This window comes from Meleagris gallopavo, chromosome 6 (genome assembly GCF_905368555.1).
Source record: "Meleagris gallopavo chromosome 6, MGAL_WU_HG_1.1, whole genome shotgun sequence".
NCBI lineage: Eukaryota > Metazoa > Chordata > Aves > Galliformes > Phasianidae > Meleagris > Meleagris gallopavo.
In genome coordinates this window covers 49958751-49982614 of record NC_139409.1, presented here as the reverse complement: position 1 = coordinate 49982614, position 23864 = coordinate 49958751, and the positions used below count along the sequence as shown (strand labels likewise).

At 40.8% G+C, this 23864-nt stretch overlaps 1 protein-coding gene across 9 annotated transcripts in view; it reads right to left on the bottom strand.

Moving 5' to 3' along the window:
* The window catches only part of LOC104911589 (uncharacterized), a 75510-nt gene that overhangs the window by 6891 nt on the left and 44755 nt on the right, over positions 1 to 23864 (bottom strand). For 7 of the 9 annotated variants that reach the window (XR_014884049.1, XR_014884047.1, XR_014884048.1 and 4 more), the window contains 4 exons: positions 9446 to 9546; positions 8558 to 8719; positions 6528 to 6564; positions 1009 to 1116 (listed from right to left, as the gene is read on the bottom strand). The gene's annotated coding sequence lies outside the window, so the exon portion shown is untranslated. Of the gene's footprint in view, positions 1 to 1008; positions 1117 to 6527; positions 6565 to 8557; positions 8720 to 8747; positions 8944 to 9445; positions 9547 to 23864 lie in introns of those variants that run through there. The other 2 variants (XR_014884046.1, XM_085226706.1) reach the window with 2 other exon arrangements.

Genomic DNA, 23864 nt, shown 5'->3' with positions numbered 1-23864 from the left:
GTCTTCTAAATTTATCTTTGGAAGTCTAGAGAAGTATTTACGTCTTTCTTGTACTAGACAGAGAGATTATCAGAGCTTTCACATTAACATGATCCAGTAAGTATAATGACAGCATCACCTAATGGGAGCCATTAGCAGGGAGGGGCTGGAACATGGAGATGGGTTTCCCAACCAGAATTTTTATTGTTATAAGACGTGATACAGGTAGAACATTTTTATGAGTCTCAGAGAAGATACCACTTCTCCATCAGCATCATGAAAATACAAGAAACCTCTCAACTTTATTTTCAATTAGGTGGTGAAAAATTAGCAAGAAGCTCCTTGTGGTCTCCTGTGAATTTATTACAGCCACTAAGCTCCTGCATTAAAAGGCATAGAGAATATAACAAACAATAGATATACGGCAAGATTTCAAAGTAAACAAATCTGGACTGAAATTTTAGTCTCTGAACTCAGACAAGACCTCGACTTAAGCAGGATTTACATCCAGAAATTGCTCTCTTGGCTTACACACACAGTGTCAGAACTGCACTACTAGATGTGAAATGAGCTCTGATGCTCTGGAACTACTGTATCACCTGTATCACCTGGGAAGTTAAAAATATTTGGGTGTAGAGTTAGATAGGAATTATCAATGCCGTGGGCACGTCTCATCTATTAGTGTTCAGAACAGTTTCAAAAGCATATCAAACTGTGTAGACTTTTAGTTTTTAAAATTCCCTCGTTGCTTCTTCTGTGTAGGAAAAAACTTATTTCTCAAATGGCTGCTTTTATCTCATGTGAGGCAATCTGGAGGTGAATGTTGCCTCTCACGTGCTTCTGCCTTTTTAGTGCATTACCTCTGCACAATTAGACCACAGTGAAATGGCTAACTTCAAGGAATTAATCATTTAGTCATAAAGTACAAGCTATACTACAGGAACAACATTCATGACACAACACTCCCTTCCTCCTTAAGTTTTCTCATTTCTTGTACCCTGATTTTTACAGTAATACTGCAAAACTTACCTTACATTGCAACACATAAAAGCAACTGATCCAAATCCAGAGGGACAGATGCAACAAAATATTTCTTTTTCCCAGGTGTTGAGCAGTCAAATGCAAGCCAGCTCCGCTCTAGAAACAATGTATGCATGGCAATTACACATGAGCTAAACATGCCCTGATTTCTCCATGAGCATGCAGCAGAATAAATAAATCTACCTGCTCGTATGGAGATTTTGCCTTACTCTCATCTTGAAGGCCAAGTCTTTAAATGGAGAATTGTCTTTGGAAGATGAAGCTGCTAGATTAACTTTTAATTTAGCATCATAATAGTATTGGCTTAAGCAGAGAGCAGTCACAAAGCCCTAAGATATCTTGTGGGATGCAGAATCTGGTATCGACTGTGCTCTGCCATCATGACTCAACGTGCCTTATAGTACAATTATTACAGTGGCTGTTATTCTGTTCACCTACAGAAATCTGGAAGACTTGAGATTGTTGCTGGTTTTTGTACTTTCCCTTTTCCTGTTCTCTATGTGAAAGCTTTCCTACCTCTCACTCAGGCAAGATCAGGGAAATAATTCTGAGAAAATTTCTTCCCTAGCTCTCCTTTATCCTGGTGTTCATCAAGATGATCTACAGACAGAAGTTTTCTCCTTTTTTTTTTCTTTTTTGAATTAGTTGGTCAAACAGTCAGTAATTCTTCTAACTCACCTTTCCATGAGGTCTACTGAAACCATGGTAATGTGCTTTAGAAACACAGGGCCCAATGTTGTGTGCTAATTTAATTATACAGATGATATAATAACAGAAAGCATTTATTTAGGCATCCTGTTCTTATGTTTAGCAAAAAATGAACAAGAATGAGAAAGAAACATGAGAAAACACGGTAGGTAAAGCATGTGGAAATGAATTTACATGAAATCCTGTTCTGAATACAGATGCAGCTTGCAGTAGTTTATGTGATTTAGCTCCTTCTATTTAAAACTGTTCATGTAAATATCTTGGTATACCTATAAAACTCTGATTATTCTTGGCAAACTTAGAGAGTGAAGTTTCGTTCTCTAAACCATACATAATGAATGAAGGATGGTCTTTCAAATCAGAAGGCCAGTTTGTTCAAGCGATGTGTTAAAATAGCATTGGTATGGTAACAGTTTGGCATCTTTCAGTGTGTCAGGATTAGAGCACAAAGATGCTTCCAATTGGAAACCACGGTGGTTTCCAATTTCCTAGTTTCTCTTTCGTATAAAGCACCAATTTCTTTCTAGGTAATGGATCTCCATCCTGTAACTAAGCCAGCAACATACAACATTCTAAATTGAGAACTTCACATTTGGAAAGTAAAAAAAAAAAAAAAGGGCAGTCTTTTTCCTTCCTTCCTTCCTTCCTTCCTTCCTTCCTTTCTTCCTTCCTTCCTTCCTTTCTTCCTTCCTTCCTTCCTTCCTTCCTTCCTTCCTTCCTTCCTTCCTTCCTTCCTTCCTTCCTTCCTTCCTTCCTCCTCCTTCCTCCCTCCCTCCTTCCCTTCCTTCCTCCCTTTCTTCCTTCCTCCCTCCCTCCCTTCCTCCCTTTCTTCCTTCCTCCCTCCTCCCTTCCTCCCTTCCTTCCTTCCTTCCTTCCTTCCTCCCTTCCTTCCTTCCTTCCTTCCTTCCTTCCTTCCTTCCTTCCTTCCTTCCTTCCTTCCTTCCTTCCTTCCTTCCTTCCTTCCTTCCTTCCTTCCTTCCTTCCTTCCTTCCTTCCTTCCTCCCTTCCTCCCTTCCTCCCTTCCTCCCTTCCTCCCTCCCTTTGTCTTCCTTCTTCCCTCCCCCCTTCCTCTCTCCTTCCCTCCTTCTTCTTCCTTCCCTCCCTTCCTCCCTTCCTTCTCTCTTTCTCTCATTTTCTCTTTCTTTCTCTCTATTTCTCCCTTTCTCTTTCTTTCTAACTCACTCTCTCAATCTCTTCTTTTTTCTTAAATGGCACATATCTGGACTACAAGTTGTAACCCCAGAATCTATATAATCTGTGATGGACATTTTGTCATATCAACTATCAGTTTCCAGAAGGTTCACTAAAAAATGCATGTAGAAATGTATCTTATGTTCCTGAAACTAAAGCTATTTTCTGTCATCTTGCTATTCTCATTGTTTCCACAAATCAGAGAAATCCTCCCAGAAATTTTGCCTGGAAGAAAAAAAAAAGAAGCTATCGGATTAAATACTGGTATCAGAAGGAAGTAATTTTCTACATGGCCTTGAGGACTGTGTGTTGGCAGAATAAAAAGGGGAGATTCCTGATTTTCTACAGAGACCTGTTACTATGCTTGGAAGGTCCCAAGAAATCAGACTGGAAATTTGGGTTGCTTCTAGTCACGTCACTGCACAGGTATTTTTAGTGACTTTTTTATTTCTTCAAAATCCCCCTGAAGCATAAATATTCTACTGAAGATTTACAGGTAAACATAGAGGAGAGGATTTCCATTTTCAGAAAATGTGTTTGAAACAGCTGTCCAGGAGAAACATCAAAATTTCTACTGTTATTTATGAAACCAATGTCAATAAAAGATTTATATGCAATGCTACGTCATCTTTGTTTGCCTGAGTGTCCCCCTTTACTCTTACCAAAAGAAGTGAAATCAAGATTAATCAGTAAATTACTTTGACCTCAACAGAGTTTCTCATTAATTCATGGTTTCTCATTTCCCACATCCCCATCACTGCTTAAAACTTCCCTTTTTACAGACAGTTCACTGTTTACATGATAAACATACTCCCCACATTACCCTTCTGGACTTGTATTGCTCAAGTGTGAGAGCTTCAGTGCATCCCACTTCCTTACCAGCCTTTTGAAACCTCTTTGATGACAGTGCTTGGTGACCACAACAGGCAGTGAGTACTAATATTGCAGTACAGCAAATTTTCCCAATCAATGAAGCATAACATTCAGTTTCTCCAGCTGTTCCCATTCCTGGAAACCTGCTGGAAAAAGCCACCATGGAGGTAAAATAGACTCTGGGAGCAGAAGGCTCACTCACATCTTGAAAGGAGTGATGGAATAGGATGGGGCTCTTGCCCTGAGACTGGGCTGTGGCAACTCCTTTTGTTGTGCTGCTCGGATAAAAAGCCAACCAACCAGCCAACACTTCAAAGTGTGTGCAGTATCTGGACACTCACCAAAGGGGAGGCAATTCTTCTGGAGGGTTAGCTGGGACAATTGACTCCCTGCAAGTGGCTGGCATGGAGGGTGTGTCTGCAAGGAAAGTCTTCATAGCCAAAGTTTCCCCTTTCTCCAGTCACTTCACAAAATGCTGTCTCACATCCGGCAATCAAAGCCCTTCCCCAAGCTGCAGCCTGCACCTACAGCACAGCAATGAACCCAGATGACCCACAGCTCCCACTGCCACAGAGAAGTCCATCACCATGGGGCTATGTGGGTATTTCTGTCTTTTTTTCTTTCTGTCTTAACTGTGCACAACAGTTCAGGGAGCAGCCTCAGAAACACAAGATAGACACAAGATAGAAGACTTTAATGACTGCTATGGAAAAATATACTTCCAGTTTTACTCAGAGGAGCAGCTAGAGCTGAACCTTACTGAGATTCTTATTAGTTAGTGCCAGTAACATCACCATCCATCAGTTTTGCCTAACTAACAAAACTCACCACTTTTGTTATAGATCAATTAGTAGTGTCCTTTGAGAATTACTTCTGCAAAATAATAGGCAAGGGCCAGGAGAAAAACTTTAAAATTAAATATTAACTTACATTATACTCATCATTTTACATGAGTATCAGATTTAAGCTATCTACAAAACCAGAGGCTTTTATGCTGTATTCAAAATTTACCAAGTTAATTTGTATGTGCCTCACAATTAATTAACTAAACAGTTAGAGCCAGGATCCAGTCTCAGATCCAGGGATACCATCTGTCACAACCTGGCTCAGTCCCATCGTGTAAGGTCACCAGTCTGCTGTGAGTGGGCTCCATCCATGGTATCCCACTTACTTCCAACCCCAACATTCAAGTCAAATAGTATCTCCTTGTGCTTCTCATGATCCAGGGCCACCTCTGACCTCTTTCCAGGATGGTGAACCTCAATAGACATCCATCCCTGCCACGTTGAGTGGGTCTCACGCACAGCCCTGGGGCTTCAGGGGCATTTCCACACCTCCAGTTTAACAACATGATGGAACAAGGAGCAACATTTGAGCAGAAGAATATCTGATCACAAATGTGGGTACTCTTAAAAGGAATTGAAAAGCTCAACCCTTCTGAAACAGGATTGAGTCCTCACTTACTCACCCCTCCTGTGAACACAAGGGCTGGGGTGAGCAGGTGAGCCCATTCTCTTTTCCACACACCCTCAGGCAGGACTGATGACTGCTCAGCTTCTCCCCTTTGCAGCATCCCAATCAGGACCTCTTGGCTGCTTTCTTTCTGCCTTTCTTAGTAAAAAGCCACATCCCACTAGAAAGGCCAGTAGCTAAAGGATACTAGGTAGCTTCCCGTACTCAGCATATGGAGTCCTCATTTAGCATCATGATGGCTTCTCCTAGCTAGTGCCTGGAAAGGTCACTGAGCACATTTCTGAGGAAGAGCCAACCTAGCAAGTTGCCTTGATGATGTCTACATATGTGTCCACGAAAGTACAAAATAAGACCACGCTCCCCGTCCCAAATAGCAGCACCTAAGGAGAAGGTTCACTGCTGGGGCAGGGCTGTATGCTGTGATATGACTGGGCAGGAATATCAGTGCAGATAAAGATTCTCCTTCCCCACCACAGTGTTGATTAGAGATTGGTGCTGTGAGGCCCTAACATCACAGAACCCAAAAGAAGATAGGAGTGATTTCTCTGTTGTCAGAGTTAAGAGACAGAGGCTGCAAATGCCACTGGCTGTGCATGCAGATAAATGTGCATTCTAGATTGCCCTCAGAGCACTTGTGCCTTGTAAGAGCAGGACAGGAATGCTCAGGCTGCTTTGACACCACCTGAATTATTATATTTATTTCTGAAACCTTGTAGCAGTTAACTGTCGGAAAGTGATCCAGACAAACAAACAAAATGACAACAACAAACAAAACAACCAGCAACGTAATAATCAAAAGAGAAGAAAGTGATTTCTGATGAGAAATTTAAGCAGGTGGCTCACCCAATCACAAAAGAATGCATTCTTTAAAAGAACATATTCTCAAACAGCTGTTTGTCTTTTAAGTTGTGTTGAATTTAAACATACCTCTGTAACGTCTATATGATGCTGAAATGTATACGTTATCAATATTACATAAGACAACTGTATTTTAAAGTGTATTTTTTTACCATATCAAGCAAAAAATTCATAGCCCATAAGTGTAATCACCTATGCCATAATTACAGGTGCATATGTTTGTGTATGGGCACCTATATTTCTGCTATTAAATATGAAAAATGCAAATAGCAAATATGAGGAGAAACATTTAGGAGAGATCAAGGAATAGTGAAGGAAATCAAACCCTTCTCAAAGTTAAGAGAAGGAGTATTTACCAATGCACCCTAAATCTGAAGTTAAAAAGATGGAAGATGCAAACTTACCTAGAGAAGTAATACATTTTTGGGGGAGGGTTTGTATCTACGGAGAAGCAAATGAAGATACAAAATAGATTAAAAACAATTAGGGGCTTCAGGTGCCTCTACTTTGACTGCCAAATTTTATTCCTGTAATAGCACCTCACTTCTGAAGGTGAGTTGCTTAGCCATATAAATCGGCCCTTTTCAGTGCTGAAGTTCAGCACTCCAAGCACACGGTTGAAGAAACAGATGTGTGAATTATCTAATTTCCATTGATGTAAATGGGAGCTAAATGCCTAAAGAAGGAGTGAACTGCCTCTTTTCATGCCTTAATGGATTCTGCAGAGACTTCAAACTTGTGCCAAAGATTTACAGCTAACAGAACTATTCAACCAGAATCTCCAGCAACTGATGAATAAATAAAAGCCTCTGTTGTCATTCAGAATGATATTCCTTTTTTCAGTGGTATGGTTCTTTCATCTTCCTTTCCAAAGATAGCTTAAGATAGAGGATATTTCTCTTGTCTGCTACCTGGGGCAGAGCTGTGTGTGCAGCATCATCTTCTCATTTAGGCAAAGTCTGGGATTACACTGACAGGCACAGCATGGTGGAAGGAAGGGGCTGAGAAGAAAAAGTCCATGAGGATCCTTGCTTGGTCTAGACAGGATTTGCTTTCAGGGCCAGAATGAAAGTCAGATAAAAAATGAGACTATTCTTCATCAGCCCACCATGGATTTGAATATATTTCTACTTGGGATTTTTCCTCTCTCCTGTCAGTCCAGAGGGTCATTTGGAGCTCTTTGTGCTTAGCAATACCAATCTTATTCACTGCTTCTGAGAATGTGAGAAAAAAAATCCTGTGGGTTTTGAAGGCTGAAATGAAGCAGAAACCTTTTGCTGCTGGCTGAAATGCAAGTACATAGAGATGGCCCAAAGCCCAGGCCCAGTGACTTTTTTTTTTTCTTTTTCTTTTTCTTTTTTTTTTTTTAATTTGGGACCTTGCGTTTTGGGAAACCTAGACAGCCATACAGCTCATTAGTTTGGTAATCCCTCTGCTTCAACAACAGAAGCAGAGGGAGATGTGACTCATTCCCCAGTCACGACTACCTCTGGCAGCCGAAGACAAATCAGTGCCCAGTCTCTGGGACAGTGAGTGGGTTATCTGTAAGCTCTGTGTGCTCAGCCACACCAAGCTGTGCAGTAAAGGTGATACCAATTCTGCGTGTGCAACAGCCACGGCCTCCTCCCTCAAGACTCTCCATCAGAAAACAGGGTGGACAAAGTACCCAATTCAAACTTGTCAGGGAGATACAGTTTCCTCTCAGCTGTAGGGAAAGAAGGGTCAGGAAAATCTTTACATACATAAACAGCTATTGCATTCGAATTTCCTTTTTTTCTTTTTTTTTCTTTTTCCTCCAGGCAGAAGCATGTTTCTTATTCATCTGAAAACATCCTGTTCACATTTAAGATTTTCTGTGGTTAGATGCAGTTCATTTTTCTCCAAGCAGTCAGGACAGGAACAATTTCTGATGAGTGATCAATGGTGAAAATAAAATAAATGAGGAGAGAATGTGAATGGGGTTCCTGGGCACAGTGTGGTTGATGTTACGATCTATTTTTGAAATGGTATAGGATATGGAGGTTGTACTAGCACTTCTGAGAAAATCAGCTAGCTAGCCTGATATCTGCAGGACATCTGTAGGGCAAATATATCCACGAGTCCTTTTTTGATTAGTAGTAATTGCTGCACAGTTTAAGAGCTCTTGTCATGAAATAATCTGGGTAACCTTATGTTCTAGTTGTTACGCATGATGTGCCTGGTGCCTTTCCCTGGATACATCATACAGATTTTTAATCGGATATATATATCAAACCAGTAATAATTTTCTCTTATGGAAGATATTTCCACATCTGCTTTACAAGTGATCTTCAACATCTAGTTGAGCAAAACATCCTGAATCCAAAATCTACAGTTCAGGTTTCTTATTCATATTTAGATTCACGGAAAGTTTGAAAACTGCTCTGTGGAAATACTGACCATCTACAAATCCTACCTGAGGTAATGGAAGCAGCAAGGTATGCATAATGCTTTGTTTCTGCTTCTGTAATGATAAGTTTTTTTTCTTCAGCTGGGAGAGGCTTGCTCTGTGTTGTGAAGTGTTGCCACAAGAAGATTGTTGTGAGAGCCACCCTGCGTTGACTTTTTGGTTTTGTACCTATAAATCAACCATAGACTATAAAACACAACCTGTAATAACAATCACCAATATTTAATACGTTTCTGACTAGTTTGAAAACCTGTTCAAATACTTTGTACCACCCACAAAAACATTTGTAATAAATTGCAAGGCAATAAAAATCTCGTAACACGTAATTACTGGCATTATTGTATACTTCACTTTTTTTTTTGAGTAGGAGGAGCTGGGCAGGGAGGAAGAGTCTGTGTTTGAAAAAAAAAGAAAAGGGAACTTTTCAGTTGTATTTCATGAGATAATTTGTTATACTATTTTTTAAATAACATATTTTAAGCAGTACTAAATATGGAAAAGGATTTTTTTCAAACAGATCACAAGTTCTGTTTCTGAATGAGTCATTTCTGATCAGTAGAATTCTCTTTAGCAGGGAATTTACAGCAGAGGGACCAAAACCTATTTCCCTTGAAACCAGGCAAGCTCCCACTGACTTCAGCAGAGGATTGACTTGACATGCACAATACAGCCAGGGGTGGAAAATCTTAGAGAGGTGTTGTTTTGGTGTTTGTTTTTTTTTTTTAAATAAATCTGCAAGGACTCTCCCAGTTCAATTTCCACAGCTTTCAGCACATTTTATCCTTCTTCTAGTTTGCACACAGGATTGAGGTGCAAATGTGTAAATGACTTATGCACGTACAAATACAAAATCAATGTTTATGTTTACACTACTGCAAGCTTCTGCCCTCTTACCTGTGGCTTGTGATGAATTTAGCAAGGAGTTGGTTTTACCAAGGGTTTGAGTTACTGGTGGCTGAAGGGATACTCTGTTTGTGATTCAATAGAAGCCATTTCTACCGAGGAAGAAAAAAGAAAATCTGTGTAACAATAATAAAAACAAAACAAAATCCCCAAATAGACACCAACAAATAACTGAAACCAAGTAACAGACTAACAACAACAAAAAACAGAACACTGGCTTTCAGGTGAAAATACAAGATTTTGTGCTTAAAATAAGGACTCAGCTGATTGTTACATAACATTTCATTGTTCCTGCACTTCAGATTTTTCTTTTTTTTTCTTTTTTTATGGACATCTAGTTCATGGGAAAAAAAATATGTGATTTGCAAATTAATGAAATGGATTCTGAAGCATCCATTTTTTTTCTTTTTTTTTTCCCTTTTTGTTTTTTAGAGTATCTAGCAAGCCTAATTCCAGTACAAAGTCACAAGAACCTTGGAACTTACCTCTGGGAAAGAGAGATATTCAGATTCTTCAGAATATGTTACATGTGAGATTTCAGACATTTGGGCATTTATACAGAATTACTTATTCAGATTTGAAAATATACCAGCTAGAAGCTTTATTCATGATCCTTTCCCAGACTCACCCCTGGTTCAACCACTGGTTGAACCCTGCCATGAATGTCTTTGTCCATGGCAGATACTCCAGGATGTCAATGGCTCTCAGAAAGGCTCCCACTTGTTATAGAGTTTAACAGGCAGCTCATTTGAAGGGAGCCCCCTTCAAATCTGTTTTCACTCCCCTAAAACCAGCTCTCAGTCACCGAGGAAGTGGATTAAAAAGATCTCAGCATATGGAACTCTGCAGTTTCCTTCTTCCTTCTTTACCCCATCCAGCATATTTTCATCTTTAAACCAATGTTTTGAAAAACGCTTTTTTTTTTTTCTTTTTTTAAAGCAAATTGTGCAATTAGAAAAACATTATTTAAATACTGCTGAAATGCTTTTCCTGTCTCTCATTTAAAGCCCCACAGGTGAAAAATGTAAGAAAAACAATTTGGGGCATTTCCACAAGCAGTCACAAGACCAAGACAAATTGTGGACTGAGAGAGGAACAGCCTCTGCCAACTGCAGCAGCTGAGTTAGAAAGTTACATTCTTCCACTGAGTACTTTTCCCATTGTTAACATGTGTACCACGGCATCCGGAGATGATATGCATGCTCTGCACACAGACAGTCACAGGATTAAGCAGGGCCACTCACAGCATACATTATCCTCAGCCTTAATTGCACAGACCTTCCAATGCTTCGGTCACCCCAGAATCTCTTCTAGTTTGCAAGGATTACAAGGAGAGCAGAAGATGGTATGCAAAGAGATTAAAATAAATTTTGGCCTCGGCATCGGGGTTATATTCATCTAATAACACACACAGGACACTATTTGTCGATCATGTTGGGCTCACCAATGAGCGAGCAGTGTGGCTGAAGAGCCAAGGAAAAACTGCTGAATGGTATTAATAAAAACATGGAACAAAATTTTTAACAGACTGAGACAGAGGAAGCGAACTGGAATTTAGTGTACACTTGAGATGCAAGATTAATGCTCCCAGAGCAAAAACACCGAGTTCAAATGTCCAAGCCAGTAAAAGCATATTTAGACACCTAGACAAAAATGGCCTGATCTGCAGTGTTGCTGAGCACCTGCACTTTCCAATGAGTTCAGTGGGTTTTACAGGCTAACTTTAGGAACTCAGGTTCGAAATTTGTGAGTATGAAATGGAATAACAAACGGGGAGTGCAAAAGCTGTGCGAGCAGATGCACTAGTCTTTGCCATAGTAGTGTCCTGCAGATGTTAGAGAGACGAAAGCAATTTTCCACGATAGATGATATGTTCAATATATACACAATTAAAGTAATGGGAAACAAAACGAAAAAGAGGGTCATGCTCATCTGCTCTTTTGAAGATGTTTTTTCCATAGAAAGAAGCAGCTGAATGCAACTGTCGTTTAGTTACATCAAAACAACATAACATGTGTGAGCAAGGGAATTCTGGCACGTTAATTGGCAGTGTAGTTGGTAATGTGCTGTGTGCTGGACACTGATGCCTCTTTCTCTCTCTCTCTCTCTTTCTCTCTCTCTTTCTCTCTTTTTCCCTTCTTAATAAGAAAAGTAAACTCAAGAGAAGGCTTCCAGAAAACAAATAGGCATTGTTGCCCAGATGGTAGATATGTGGGATGTACACAGCAGATTTCGTTCCACCAGCTATGGGAAGACGAACAAGTCACTGCAGGGTAAGGCAGTATGCTGGATTTACAGCACACAAGCTGCTCTGTAGTAATAAGCCTTATGCACCCTGCAGGATGCTACAGTAAATGCAAAACACTTCACTTCTCAAAGGACCTGGATGCTTAAAAGACACTCTATCTCCATGTGCCTAACCCATGCTGAAATCCATGAGAATCTGGCACACAAGTGCTTTTGTAAACATCATTAGCTGTCCACCTGCAACTTTATGTACCTAAAAACCTTTGAAATACCTGACCCCGTGACACTGGCAGGTAATGAACCATTTTCATACTCATTTCATGGGATGCACACAGAGCATGTAGGCCATTAGGAGAACTATTAAGTTGCTCACCACCAGCAGAGGTATGGGTCCTTATGGTCCCTGCTGCTGGGAGAGGCAAGCAGCTGCCAAGTGGGCGGGCAGGGTCAGCGTCCTATTGCACTTGGCAGCACAGACCTTCCACATACACCTGTGTCCCGTTTCTCTGCCAAAATGCGAGCTCTGCTCTTTTCCTGGTCCAGTTACATCTCCCAGAGGTCAGGTGGATGGGTAATATAGTAGAATGGAATTCCCCTGAGTTCAGCTCTAAAACTAGTATGCCTCAACTGTACCTTAAAAAAGTTTTGAAGATGAGCAGCTCCTGCTGAGGTCAGAGGACTGTAGATCAGTCTAACAGAACGTCTGAGATACGAAGAGCAGCAATTCAGTGAGTTGTGCAAATTCAACCCTCTTCCTTTCATGGTAAGACCAAGCTGAAGGAGCTAGAGGCCCCTGACTGCTGAGCCAGCTCTTTTGCCACTGGTGCTGCCTATGAGCTTCCTGCTCTTTGAACAGTGAAACATTTCTTAAGAAATTATGGACATGAATTCTCATATGAGGTGACCGACACGTGATATTTTCAGGCAGCTGTTAAGAAAAGTCTCATAAACTCTACTGCAAGATTTGGGACTGACAAATCAGGAGAGCAGTGTGATGGCACTAGAGAATTCAGAAGTTTGAAATCAGCTTATTCCTTCTTTCAAATATATTTTGCCCTGGTACTGTGCCTCATCCAGCTCTGACACCATACTCTTAGTTTAACATGGTGTGATATTAATATTAATATAATAATGTAATATGAATATCATAAAATTGTCAATGATGCATAAATTAAAGATTTTGTAGGTCTTAAAGCACCTAGTGCTTATCATTTCCACTGGAAACCATTGGAAACCTTGGGAGATGTCAGTCTGAAATGTATCTGCTTAGTTTGTATCTTTCTCAGGATTATTAAGTAAATTGGTATTGATCTCCTATGCATGTAAGCTCCATTGTACATAGTTCCAGACCAACTCTAGAGACTAAATACATGTAAACAAGGGAAAATAAAACACAGTGACTGAGAAGCTACTAAACACAATGAAATCATGGAGTTAGCATGGAGTCTAGAGAGTAGAAGCTCTCACTCCTGCTGTAAAAATACAACTTAGGTCTGTACAGCTCCAAGAGCACCAAGAAAAAATGCTGAAAGCTGTGCTCAAGAAACAGTAGTATTGCACAGGTTATTTAGACCTGAGTCCTACTGCTAAATGCACCTGTGGTAATGAAACGCTTCATTTCAGTTGATGGGATGAGAAATATGAGTACAAGAAGATAGTAGCTTGTTAAGGACCTTACAGACTTTCTCGTTACCAGAGGAATTTTCTCCCTGAGCAGTTTGGCACTGATAAGGAAAAAGGGCCTCCTGTCTCCCATCTCTTAAGCCTGCACTTCAGCCACACATCCTTTCCCTCCCTATCTTTGTGAAAGCTGGAAGACCGCAACGTCTGGCAAAATATTTAGTGATAATAATACTAAAACATTTCTCACTGACTGAGGGAACTACAGAAGTAACACATAGTGTGTGTAGGCCTCTGTCCAGGAATAATAAACTATAGGTTTCAGTCTTATGTTGAGAAAGAGCTCAGATAGCAGTGAAACAAATACATTTATCCTTATAAGACTGAAAGATAGCTGCACTGGGCCAAATATTAAGTGATAATTACCAGGGATAAGCAAACCCTGTGGAGCTGGCGGTTTTGTAAGCAGCTCAGTCTCTTAATATGTTTCAGAGTTAGAGTTTTATAATATCCCAGGCATTGAAACAAAGATGGAGAGAGTCGGAAAACTCCTAACTCTCCTGTTATGTTCCTATTTCACCACTTCTGTTGGAAAAATGGTCACGGTGATGTCTGTCACGCGACAAGGGGAATGAAAACACTTGTGTTCCTCCCATACCTCTGAACCTAGGCCACCTTACAGGACAGTGAGGCAAGCGCACTGCCTGTCCCATATCTGAACAGCCCCGAGGGAAAGCTCTTCCTCCAGATAAGCAGGGAGAATTGCTGGCAGATGCCAAGGTTTTTAAGCCTCTTGCTTTTTATTGCACACATAGTGATAGCTGGTGCTTCCCTCTCAAGGACCTGGCTGCTGCAACTGGCATATCATGTATAAATCTTCTGTTTCTTTTAGGAAAAAGAAATAAAAGATAAGAAGATAAAACAAAATCCAGCTGCCAAGGCTTCTGAAAGAAGCTGTCCTGAGCCGTGACTTGTCAGATCAAGAGGTTTGCATTGCTGCTTGCACCACAAATCCGCAAGAAACTATGATGCTACCTAGAGTAGTATGGTTAGGTTGTGGTTGGACTCCATGATCTTTAAGGTGCTTTCCAACCTCAACAATTCTATGATTCTTTGATTCTAGAACATCAGCCTCTGACATGCCTCTCAGCCTTCTGAACCCCCAGCAGGTAAAGACAAAATCACAGGAAAGCAGAAACTATGCTGGCAGCTGGGAGTGGGGAGCTCCTGTTCTCCACAGATATCTAGCTGCTCTCCTCCTCACCCACCACTAGTTTCACCTTTCAGCTGCAAGGTCCTTGCTGTTGTCATAGAATCATAGAATCATAGAATCATAGAATCATAGAATCATAGAATCATAGAGTGGCCTGGGTTGAAAAGGAGCACAATGCTCATCCAGTTCCAACCCCCTGCTATGTGCAGGTCGCCAACCAGCAGCCCAGGCTGCCCAGAGCCACATCCAGCCTGGCCTTGAATGCCTGCAGGGATGGGGCATCCACAGCCTCCTTGGGTAACCTGTTCCAGTGCCTCACCACCCTCTGGGGGAAAAACTTCCTCCTCATATCTAACTAAATCTTCCCTGTCTCAGTTTATACACTCATTTCAAGTACTCCCCAGAGCCTTCTCTTCTCCAAGCTAAACAAGCCCAGTTCCCTCAATCTTTCTTCATAGGAGAGGCTCCAGACCTCCGATCATCTTAGTGGTCCTCCTATGCACCTGTTCCAAGAGCTCCACATCTTTCACAGAAGGACAGTGAGGTGCTGGAGCAGGTACAAAGAAGGGCATCGGGGCTGTGAAGGGCTTGGAGAGTATGGCTTATGAGGAGAGAATGGAGGAACTGGGGCTGTTTAGTCTGGGGAAGAGGAGGCTGAGGAGAGACCTTATGGCTCTCTTCAAATACTTGGAAGGAGATTACAGTAAAGCGAGGCTGGTTTCTTCTCGTGGGTGACAGGTGACAGGATGAGGGGAAATAGCCTCAAGTAGCAGCAGCAGACCAGGCTGGGACATATTTCTCTTGCTCAGTTTCTCCCACTTGAGCTGCCTTTGCTCTTCCCCAGGTTTCCCTGACCCAGAATGATGATGACAGCAAGTTAATGATTTGTAAAAACAGACCTCTCAAAGCAAAGAAATGCAGCAACTGCCTTGTGACAGACTGCCATTACTTCCCCCTTCCAAAAATGAAAAAATGCAAGTATAGATCCACAGCAGGATTATGTGTGAATGAGGGCAAAGGACTGCAATTTATGTCCCGTGCAGAACTGCTTCCTAAGAGACTGGGAAAAGTGGGAGAGCTTTCCAGAAGTCACAGAGTGTGGCTGTAAGAAGTGGGATTCTTTGAAAACATGAGACTTTTCCCCTCTCCATAGGAAGAGAGTCTGGCCACAGCCAGGAACTTGTACGTTGTTAATTCAGGACTTCCTTCTCTTCACAGCAGCCCAAATTGGCATTTTGCCCCCTTTAAAAGGAAAACAAATCTAATCCTTTTGGAGTTCTGTTCCTCATTTCAGAAGTGTGTGAGTGGGTTTGAAATGAAACAAAATATGTCCCCCTCTTCTTAGTAATGCCAAATTGCTGGAAGTGATTGGAGGAATGAGGGATTGAAGGGCACATTACATGAACTCTGCACAGATTGCACGAAATAAACCTCTCTCTGTAAAACAGCACAGTTCAAGGACCACTGAATTGAGAATAACATCAAGCCATGAGAGAAACATCAAGCTAAATACCTCACTACAATATTGCTGTTTTCAAAGGAACCAAAAGATAAAATCCATGTATTAAACAGACAGCCTGCTACTCCCCTCGGGTGTAGCATTGTTTGGATCAATGATCAGATATCAGCAGAAATCAAATCCAAATCAGGATCAGTCTAGAAACAAACAATCTACCAGCTCCACGACGCTTTACTTTCCCTTACCCCTGCGTGTATTCCCACATCCCAAGTTGAATCAGAGAATTCAGCTGCATGGCATGTTGTTGCTGAAAAGCTAGCTGAAAAAGTCTTCTGCTGAGCTTGGTTACAATGGAACGTAGCCCTGTAGCTCTATCACCAAAAAGAGACATGTAAGCAAAATTCTTCTAGCTGATGTCTTTACTTAAGACTGTCTCAAAAGAGCGCAGAGTGTACCAGTAATTGTGTAGATTGCTTCAGTCATTCTCTGGAGATGTGGCAATATGCATGGAGCGCAAGCTAGAGAAGAAAGTCTGGAGGAGGCAACAGTCTGTTTGCACAATGTAGTCATCATGCTAGCTGGATTTGACACACAACATCTGTGAATAGGCTTCTAATAATGAGCTTCTTTAACTGAAGGATAATTAAATCCTGGTAAATTTTGTTACCTAAGGTAGAAGTGATGAGGGAGTGACACACACTGAGAAATGGTGCATGTTTAAGAAGAGCACAAAGCAAAATCTATGGAGAGAAGCAATGCAACTCCACAGAAAAGCTCAATTTCTAGACAAATAGCATTGCATAATCACAGACATCATGCAAGAGAAAAATAGATTCTGAATACAGAACTGACCATAAGAATTAATAACGCAAGAGTTTGTCCTTATCTCATAACTAGTGTTTCGGCTGGGAAATACAGGAATAACTGAAAATTACACAGGATTTTAGGCAGAACACTGTGAACAGGAATTGGAGTTGAGATGGAGGTGGGGAAAGTACTTCATTTTTAGTTGAAATAAGGAAGAAGGTTACTTAGATATGTGAGGTACACAGTGCAGAACTCTGATACCCACAAGTAACTACAGAGATGAAGAAGATTGTCTAATCAGAAACTGCATCATTTTTTGAGACTTCAGTTTTTGTGATTTCGGTTTGCTCGAGAATATGTCAAGAGAAATATCCCCAACACTGGGGAAACACATGCAAATATCAACAGCAAGGAGCTGTTCAAGGAAAAGATAGCTCTGGGAAGCTTGGTCTGGTGGTTGGCAACCTTGCACATAGCAGGGGATTGGGACTAGATGAGCATTTTGGTCCTTAGCAACCCAGGCCATTCCATGATACTACGAAAAAATCAAAACAGCAACAGCCATCAGTGTGCAGAACAAGCACGTAGATACATGATAGAAAAGACAATGACTCAGGACACAGCCAGACTGAAAATCATGGCTCTGTGTACATTCTGTGGGAAGAACAAGAAAGGCAGAAATTAACATTCTCAGCCACTGAATACAAGTAAAAAGAGTGTAAGAAATCTGTCCCAGGGTACAGTCTGTTGAGACAGAAAAACTGCTTTCAGCCATATAAGCCTTGAACATTAGGAACACAGGACAGAGAGTCAAAGCAAAAGTCTATATTGCTCTGGGAATGATCATAAAGAAATGCCTAAAGTATAAAAAAGAGAAAGCCTGATATTATACCCTCCATATTCAGACTTGGATCATTTTCATGATCTCGTGCAGTCTCACTTTAAGTCCATGTGAACACTCAGTATCCACAGCTTAGGAATGCTGTGCCTTAGATGTGTGACCTGCAAAGAATCAAGTTAGTCAGCATTTTCAAACATTTCTCATTATAAGCTCATCTGATTACTGTAGCTTTTATACTGGAAAGGACAGTGGGCAAATTAGTCCTATCAATTCCCTCCATTCTGTAAATGATTTCATAAACCTTCATTGTAACCTCCCCTGGGATGTGCTCTCTCAAATAAAAATGTCTAATCTACTCACATGGCCCCGACCTTCACCTTTCAAAAAAGTACAAGAGTTACATTGGGTTTGCTTTAAAATAAGAGGATAGCATGCTACTGCTAGATCCTGTGAAGTCCACCACTGCCAGAAAGTCTATAGTGAGCTTCTAAGATACGTGTTGCAAAGAAGAACAATAAAGTGGAGTGGATGATTTACCGTTACTTTAAGAAAAAATGTCTCCCATTAAAACTTCAGCAGGTGAAACAGCAAGAGCCAGGAAGGACACTTTACCACACACTGAATGCTCAGGGAGAACTGCTGCAGCCAATTAGATGTGTCTCCATGAAGACCAACCCTGGCAGGCATTTCAATTTTGCCAGCCATGCACACATGAGTTGCTTTAGAAAACTTCACATCTTCCCACAGTTGCTCACCTGCTGCTTTGCCAGCACTCACTGGTCTGCTTGAGAGCATAGGGGAACAGGGTAGCACAGCAGCACAGCAAATTTCTTCTGGCAAGGGCTGGGATTAGGAAGCAAGGAGCTGCTTTCCTTCATGAATCTTGGAATTTCAAATGTGTAGCTGAAGGACACAGCTTAAAAATGGGAGTTTGCAATGGAAAATATAAGATGTTTGTACTGTAAAATGTCTTTGGTTACTTTGCCTTCAAGCTAGAGTAGGGGTCAGCTCACAGGTTGCAACTTAGCATAAGGAAATCCAAGGCAAGACACAGGCTTGAACCTTCCAGGCGCTGGTAGAGAAAGAAGAAGGAAGTAGTGTGTGACTGATTTTTTTTCTCTCTAGCCTCTGACTTGGCTCAGAATTGATATTACAGTTAGGATAAGGTTTTAAGAAAAAAATGACAGCACTGGTTCTAATATAAAACCTTAAAATTTCAAATCAACTTTACTGGAGTGTAAGCATTTCTTTCAGATGCTTAGGGTTTGTAGAACAGGGAGTGGAGGAATGTAAAATTATATTTATTTCTAAGACACGTAAGTCTTGCTGTGATAAAGAGGAGAGATGAAGTTAGCAGTAAGACTTAGTTCACAATTAACTGCATTTTTGCTGTAACTGTGATTTTTGCTTTGGATTATAGTTAGTAACATGGTTAGGTGTACAGATAGACTTTCTTTCAGAAAAGAAAGAGTAGCCCTAATATTACTCCTGAATTTTAGGATTTGTATCAGTCATGTATTTATTTGACAGAAATGATTAAGGCTTCTGTAAAGAGGCAAAGCTCCCTTTCAGAGATGCAGCTAAGGGGGGTGAAAGCTTGAATAATTTTATGCTTGTACTTAGCAAGCAATGACAGGTAAGATAAGGGACTCAGTTAGCAGGAAAAAATAAGTGATGAGTAATTTCAGCATTTTAAGAACGTGTCTCTCAAAGCAGAACTAAGATGAGGAAGTCTAGAACTTCAGGGACTTTTCGTATTCTGGGAACTTACCAACATGGCCAACATGAGGTAAGTAGCCTTCAGGCCAAATAGTTTATGATTAATTTTACGGTTCTTATAAATTGCAGGTTGTTTAGTCCTACTCCATTTTAATATAGTCACGTCTGATGAGGGATAAGAAATTAGTCATAAATTCTTTTTCCTTACTAACTTCATCCAACATCTTACCCTCTCAGTGGCTGTATGATTCAGGAATAGATTTAGTTTTGCAGTTTTTGCTTCCTAAACCCTACCCTTAAGGAGACATCTGAATGTCTTAACAGAAATCAGGCTCACAGTAAGACTTCTGCCTCTGAAAGCTACATCCTTTGTCTTCCTTCACTGGAAGCTCTGAGTTTCAGTAATAAATCTAAGGCCAGGATCCTTTGATCCCAAACCTTGCTCAATCTGAAGAAAGATTTGTAACACTAGGCTTAAACTAACGATAAGCAATTTGCCTGCTCCCTAGACATCCTTTGGCTTTCAAGATGTAGACCAGTAGAATTTTTCTATGGACTAAGTTTCTTACTTCCTGATGCTCCCTGTAAACCTAAACTAAATGCTAACATTCTGAATAAATCATATTCAAATCAAAATCAGATGTCATATCGTCTTGCTAGCACAGCAAAACTGTTGGGTAAGGCTATAGCACAGTATATATTCAAAGTATATATTCAGTATAGCACAGATTGAGTATTTTAGGTAGCTATTACAGGACTGTAGATTTGTCCTGGTCAAAGACCAAGTGATAGAGAAGGAACAAGAAGGGTCTTTATCTGTTTTATATTAGCATTAAGTCATCTGTAGCATTTAGAACAGGGTAAGATTTCAAGCAGGAGACATAGAGGGACAGTTATCTTCCTACATGGAAAGAAAATGGTGATAGACAGCTCAGATAGATCTTCTTGGATGTAGAGTATATCAGGTCTAATGTTCCTGTAGGTTGCAGAGCAGAAGACTGTATTTCTGTAGGTACTGGAATAAGACTCAGGTCAGTATTAAATATTTAGATTTTCAGGTTAATTTTGGGATCTGGGGAACACGGCAGCATCTTTCTTAGTGCCAGTAGTTCTTTTCTTTGTTTCCAGCACCAAAAGATTTTCGCTCCAGACTTCCTTCTTGCCTCACTGGAGAGGAAATGATCCAGCTGTAAAGCTAATTTATCGGTTCCTCATTTTCTTTACTCAAACCTGCTCCTAATTATAACCTGCCAACTTATCACAGCCACAAAACAAAGCATTTCTGCCAGCTAGTTTCAGTAGCATTTCTAACCATAATAACAAGCAGAAGTCCTTACTCATTCAGGCTTGCTCTTATGAGTCCATGGGCTAGCACTATGTATTCTACACCAGCTAGCCCCAATTATATTTTTTCTGTTTCTGAGGTCATCAGCTCCAAGACTAACCAAGAATTTCTTCATTGTGCCACAAACCAAAGATCTGTGCTTAATTCAGTCAGATACTGGTTTTGAGGTTCGGCTGAAAGTTAGAGTTCGGGTTCAGATTAGCTCTGAGACAGCAAGGACTGAGACAGTTTTATTGTTGGGGGCTGCACGACCTGTAGTTCTAGAAACTGGGCTATCAGAGACAAATGGCTTATGATTAATTCTCTTGCTATTAGGGGTCTCTGGACCATTAACTTTAATTTTAAGGTCAGGGTTCAGAAGACCTGGGTCATCAGAGCTAGATTTATTGCTAGATTCTGCAAAGCCCAGAGGGCTAGACTGATGGCTTGAACAGGAATGAGCAAATGATTTGTGGTTCAGGGCAGTTAGGGATGACTAGGACATGGGAATAAAGTAGCAAACGGTTCGCACAGATACCAGTCTTGGCCTTAAGAAATATTTGGAGAAATATTCGGTAGAAAATAAGAAAGTGATTTCCATTCTGCTAATAATATGACATTGTTAAGCAAATAACGTAGGACTGGATTAATTTGTCTATTCACTAATTATTATTCAGAAATAACAGATGCGGTGCAAACTCTGAGAATGAAAGAATCCCACACACATACATGCACACCTATGCACATCAGTGTGCGAAATCTGATGTCACTGACACACCACATCACCAACAGCAGCAGGTCAGTGCAAACCATACAGCTAATCGGAATTTTTTCTCAGTATGAGACAGGAACAAGAATAATGGCCCTGTTCAATAATCTCAAGCATATAAAATCACATTTTAAGATCACACAAGACAAGCTGAAGCCAGAAATGACTCTCCATATGCAGCTCAAAATGCAGCCATAATAAATTCACTGATTGTAGTTCTACAATAACCATTACAGACAGAATTCAGCACAGAATAAAATTCCAGTCTAGTCATCACAAGAAAGACTTGAAAGCAAAATGGAGAATAGCAGAATGCTGAAAAAATTTTCACCCCCAGTAACAGGGTGGTTGCTATCAAAATTGTTTTGGGCCAAAATGCTCTGTGTTCTTGATGCCAATAATGGATTGTGTCACTGGATCTATTGCTAGTCACCTGACTATTTGTCATTGCATTTGGCATTTAACCCTAAGTACAAACATTACTGACATGGACCTCGCTATCCAAGATTTTTGGTAAGTAAGTACTAAACCTCTCACTGACTTGAGGGATTTAGAAGCACCAAGTGTGTAGTTCACCACAGCACTATTGCAATAGCCAAAGATAACAAGAACTGGCTATCCAGTTAATTACACAGTAACAATCACAACCATTTCCCAAGCAAGTACTAGGAGTGGAATATATCTGAATGCAGAGAAGATGAAGCCAGACATCTTTTGATCTCTGAGAGGTACTGGTCAGATCTGAGAAACAGAGGGATAAAAGCAAAGACTAGACCAGGGGATGAAAGAAGGAAACCACCGATTTACATTCATGGTTAGCTGATTTTCTCAGCTCTACTTCCCTCTAGCTCTAAGCCTTCGGCATTTAACATGAAATGATACCACACAGGAGTGGTCTTGAATGGACCCTGAAAAGAGTAAGACTGTCCCCAAGTTCCACAGTCTGTGGGGCCAAGAAGGCAGCAGCTCTCAGGTGGAGTAGCTCACTTCCGTGGCCTCAAGAAAACTGCAAGAAATAGCAGGGAAAGAAGTAACTGAGCAAAGCTTCTCCTTCTCCTTCTCCTTTTTCTTTTTCTTTTTTTTTTTTCTTTTTCTTTTTTGCTTTTTGTCCTCCTCATAAGCTTGCTCCCCTTCTCTGACAGGCACTTGAAGATGAGTGTTTTCACCCTGAGCCAGAGATGGCACACAGGTAAGAGGTCAGGACCAAAAACTGTGGTTAGGACGAAGATCTCTCAGTGCAGCTACTGGATGGCTGCCTACTTCTTTCCATGCTTTTCATTCCCTGTGCATTGGTGAGGTAAGTTGGGCTGAAGGCATGAGCTTTGCCTCCTCTACCGGTGGCACAGATACATTTTCACCTTTGGGGTGAATTCAAAATCATCAGCTTCAGGAAGACTGCTCTGGGGTATTCCCAGAGTAACAGTTCAGGAGAGGAGTTGGAAGGAATCTACTGAGTTCATTGAGTCCAACTTTGTGACTACTTCAGATCTAGCCAGAAGTTAAAGCATATTATTAATGGCATCATCCAGATGTCTCTTGAACACTGAAAGACATGGGGCATCAACACCATCAAAGTCATGATAGGTACTCCAGGGAAGTTAGCACACATAGAGAGTGTAAAGCAGGTGACAAAGATGAGAAATTCTGGAACTCTGGGAGTAGAAATACGGAGAAACAGGATATGAAGTGACAATAAACCAGGAACCGGCATGCAAGGGTTGGGGAGAGATAGACTAGACAACACTTGACCTGATAATGGTACACTTGTCAGAAAGATATTTATTTTTTGGAGATTCATGTGTTATACTTTGGATGCAGGGACTTAATATGGCATTAAAGGAAGGATATGCAGAAGGCCAGAGAGGATGAACGCATGCAGAGGAAGGGAGAGGCAGACAGAAGTAAGGGAGGAAGCACTTTGAGAAAGATGATTCAAAACTGTCAGCTCAGAGAACTGCTTTGAGGAGTGGACAGAGACACATTAAAGACTTCAAAACCTAAACGCTAACTGACTGAGCTCTTGGGAATTCAAAGGTGCCATCAGTTCACTTTTTAGTACAGGCTGGACATGAAATCCCAGTACAAACCAACACAAGAGGAAACTACTGTCCACTACATCTAAACAAACAGTAAAGATGGTAAAAACCCAGGGAAGGATGACATGGTTGATAAAATGTACTAACTAGCTTCCGTATGTGGAGTAATTGAACAAAGACTCTTCAACCTAAGGAATAACATGATAGATGCCTGTAAAATCACAAGTGGCATGAACATGGTAGATAGGAAATAACTACACATTATTTGTTTTTGTATATAAGCAAGAAGGCATCAAAGGAAAAACAGGAAGCATTTTGCAAACAAATGAGAAGGTAGCTTTCCCCTTTCTTAACTCATAGTAAAGTCAGCTAACG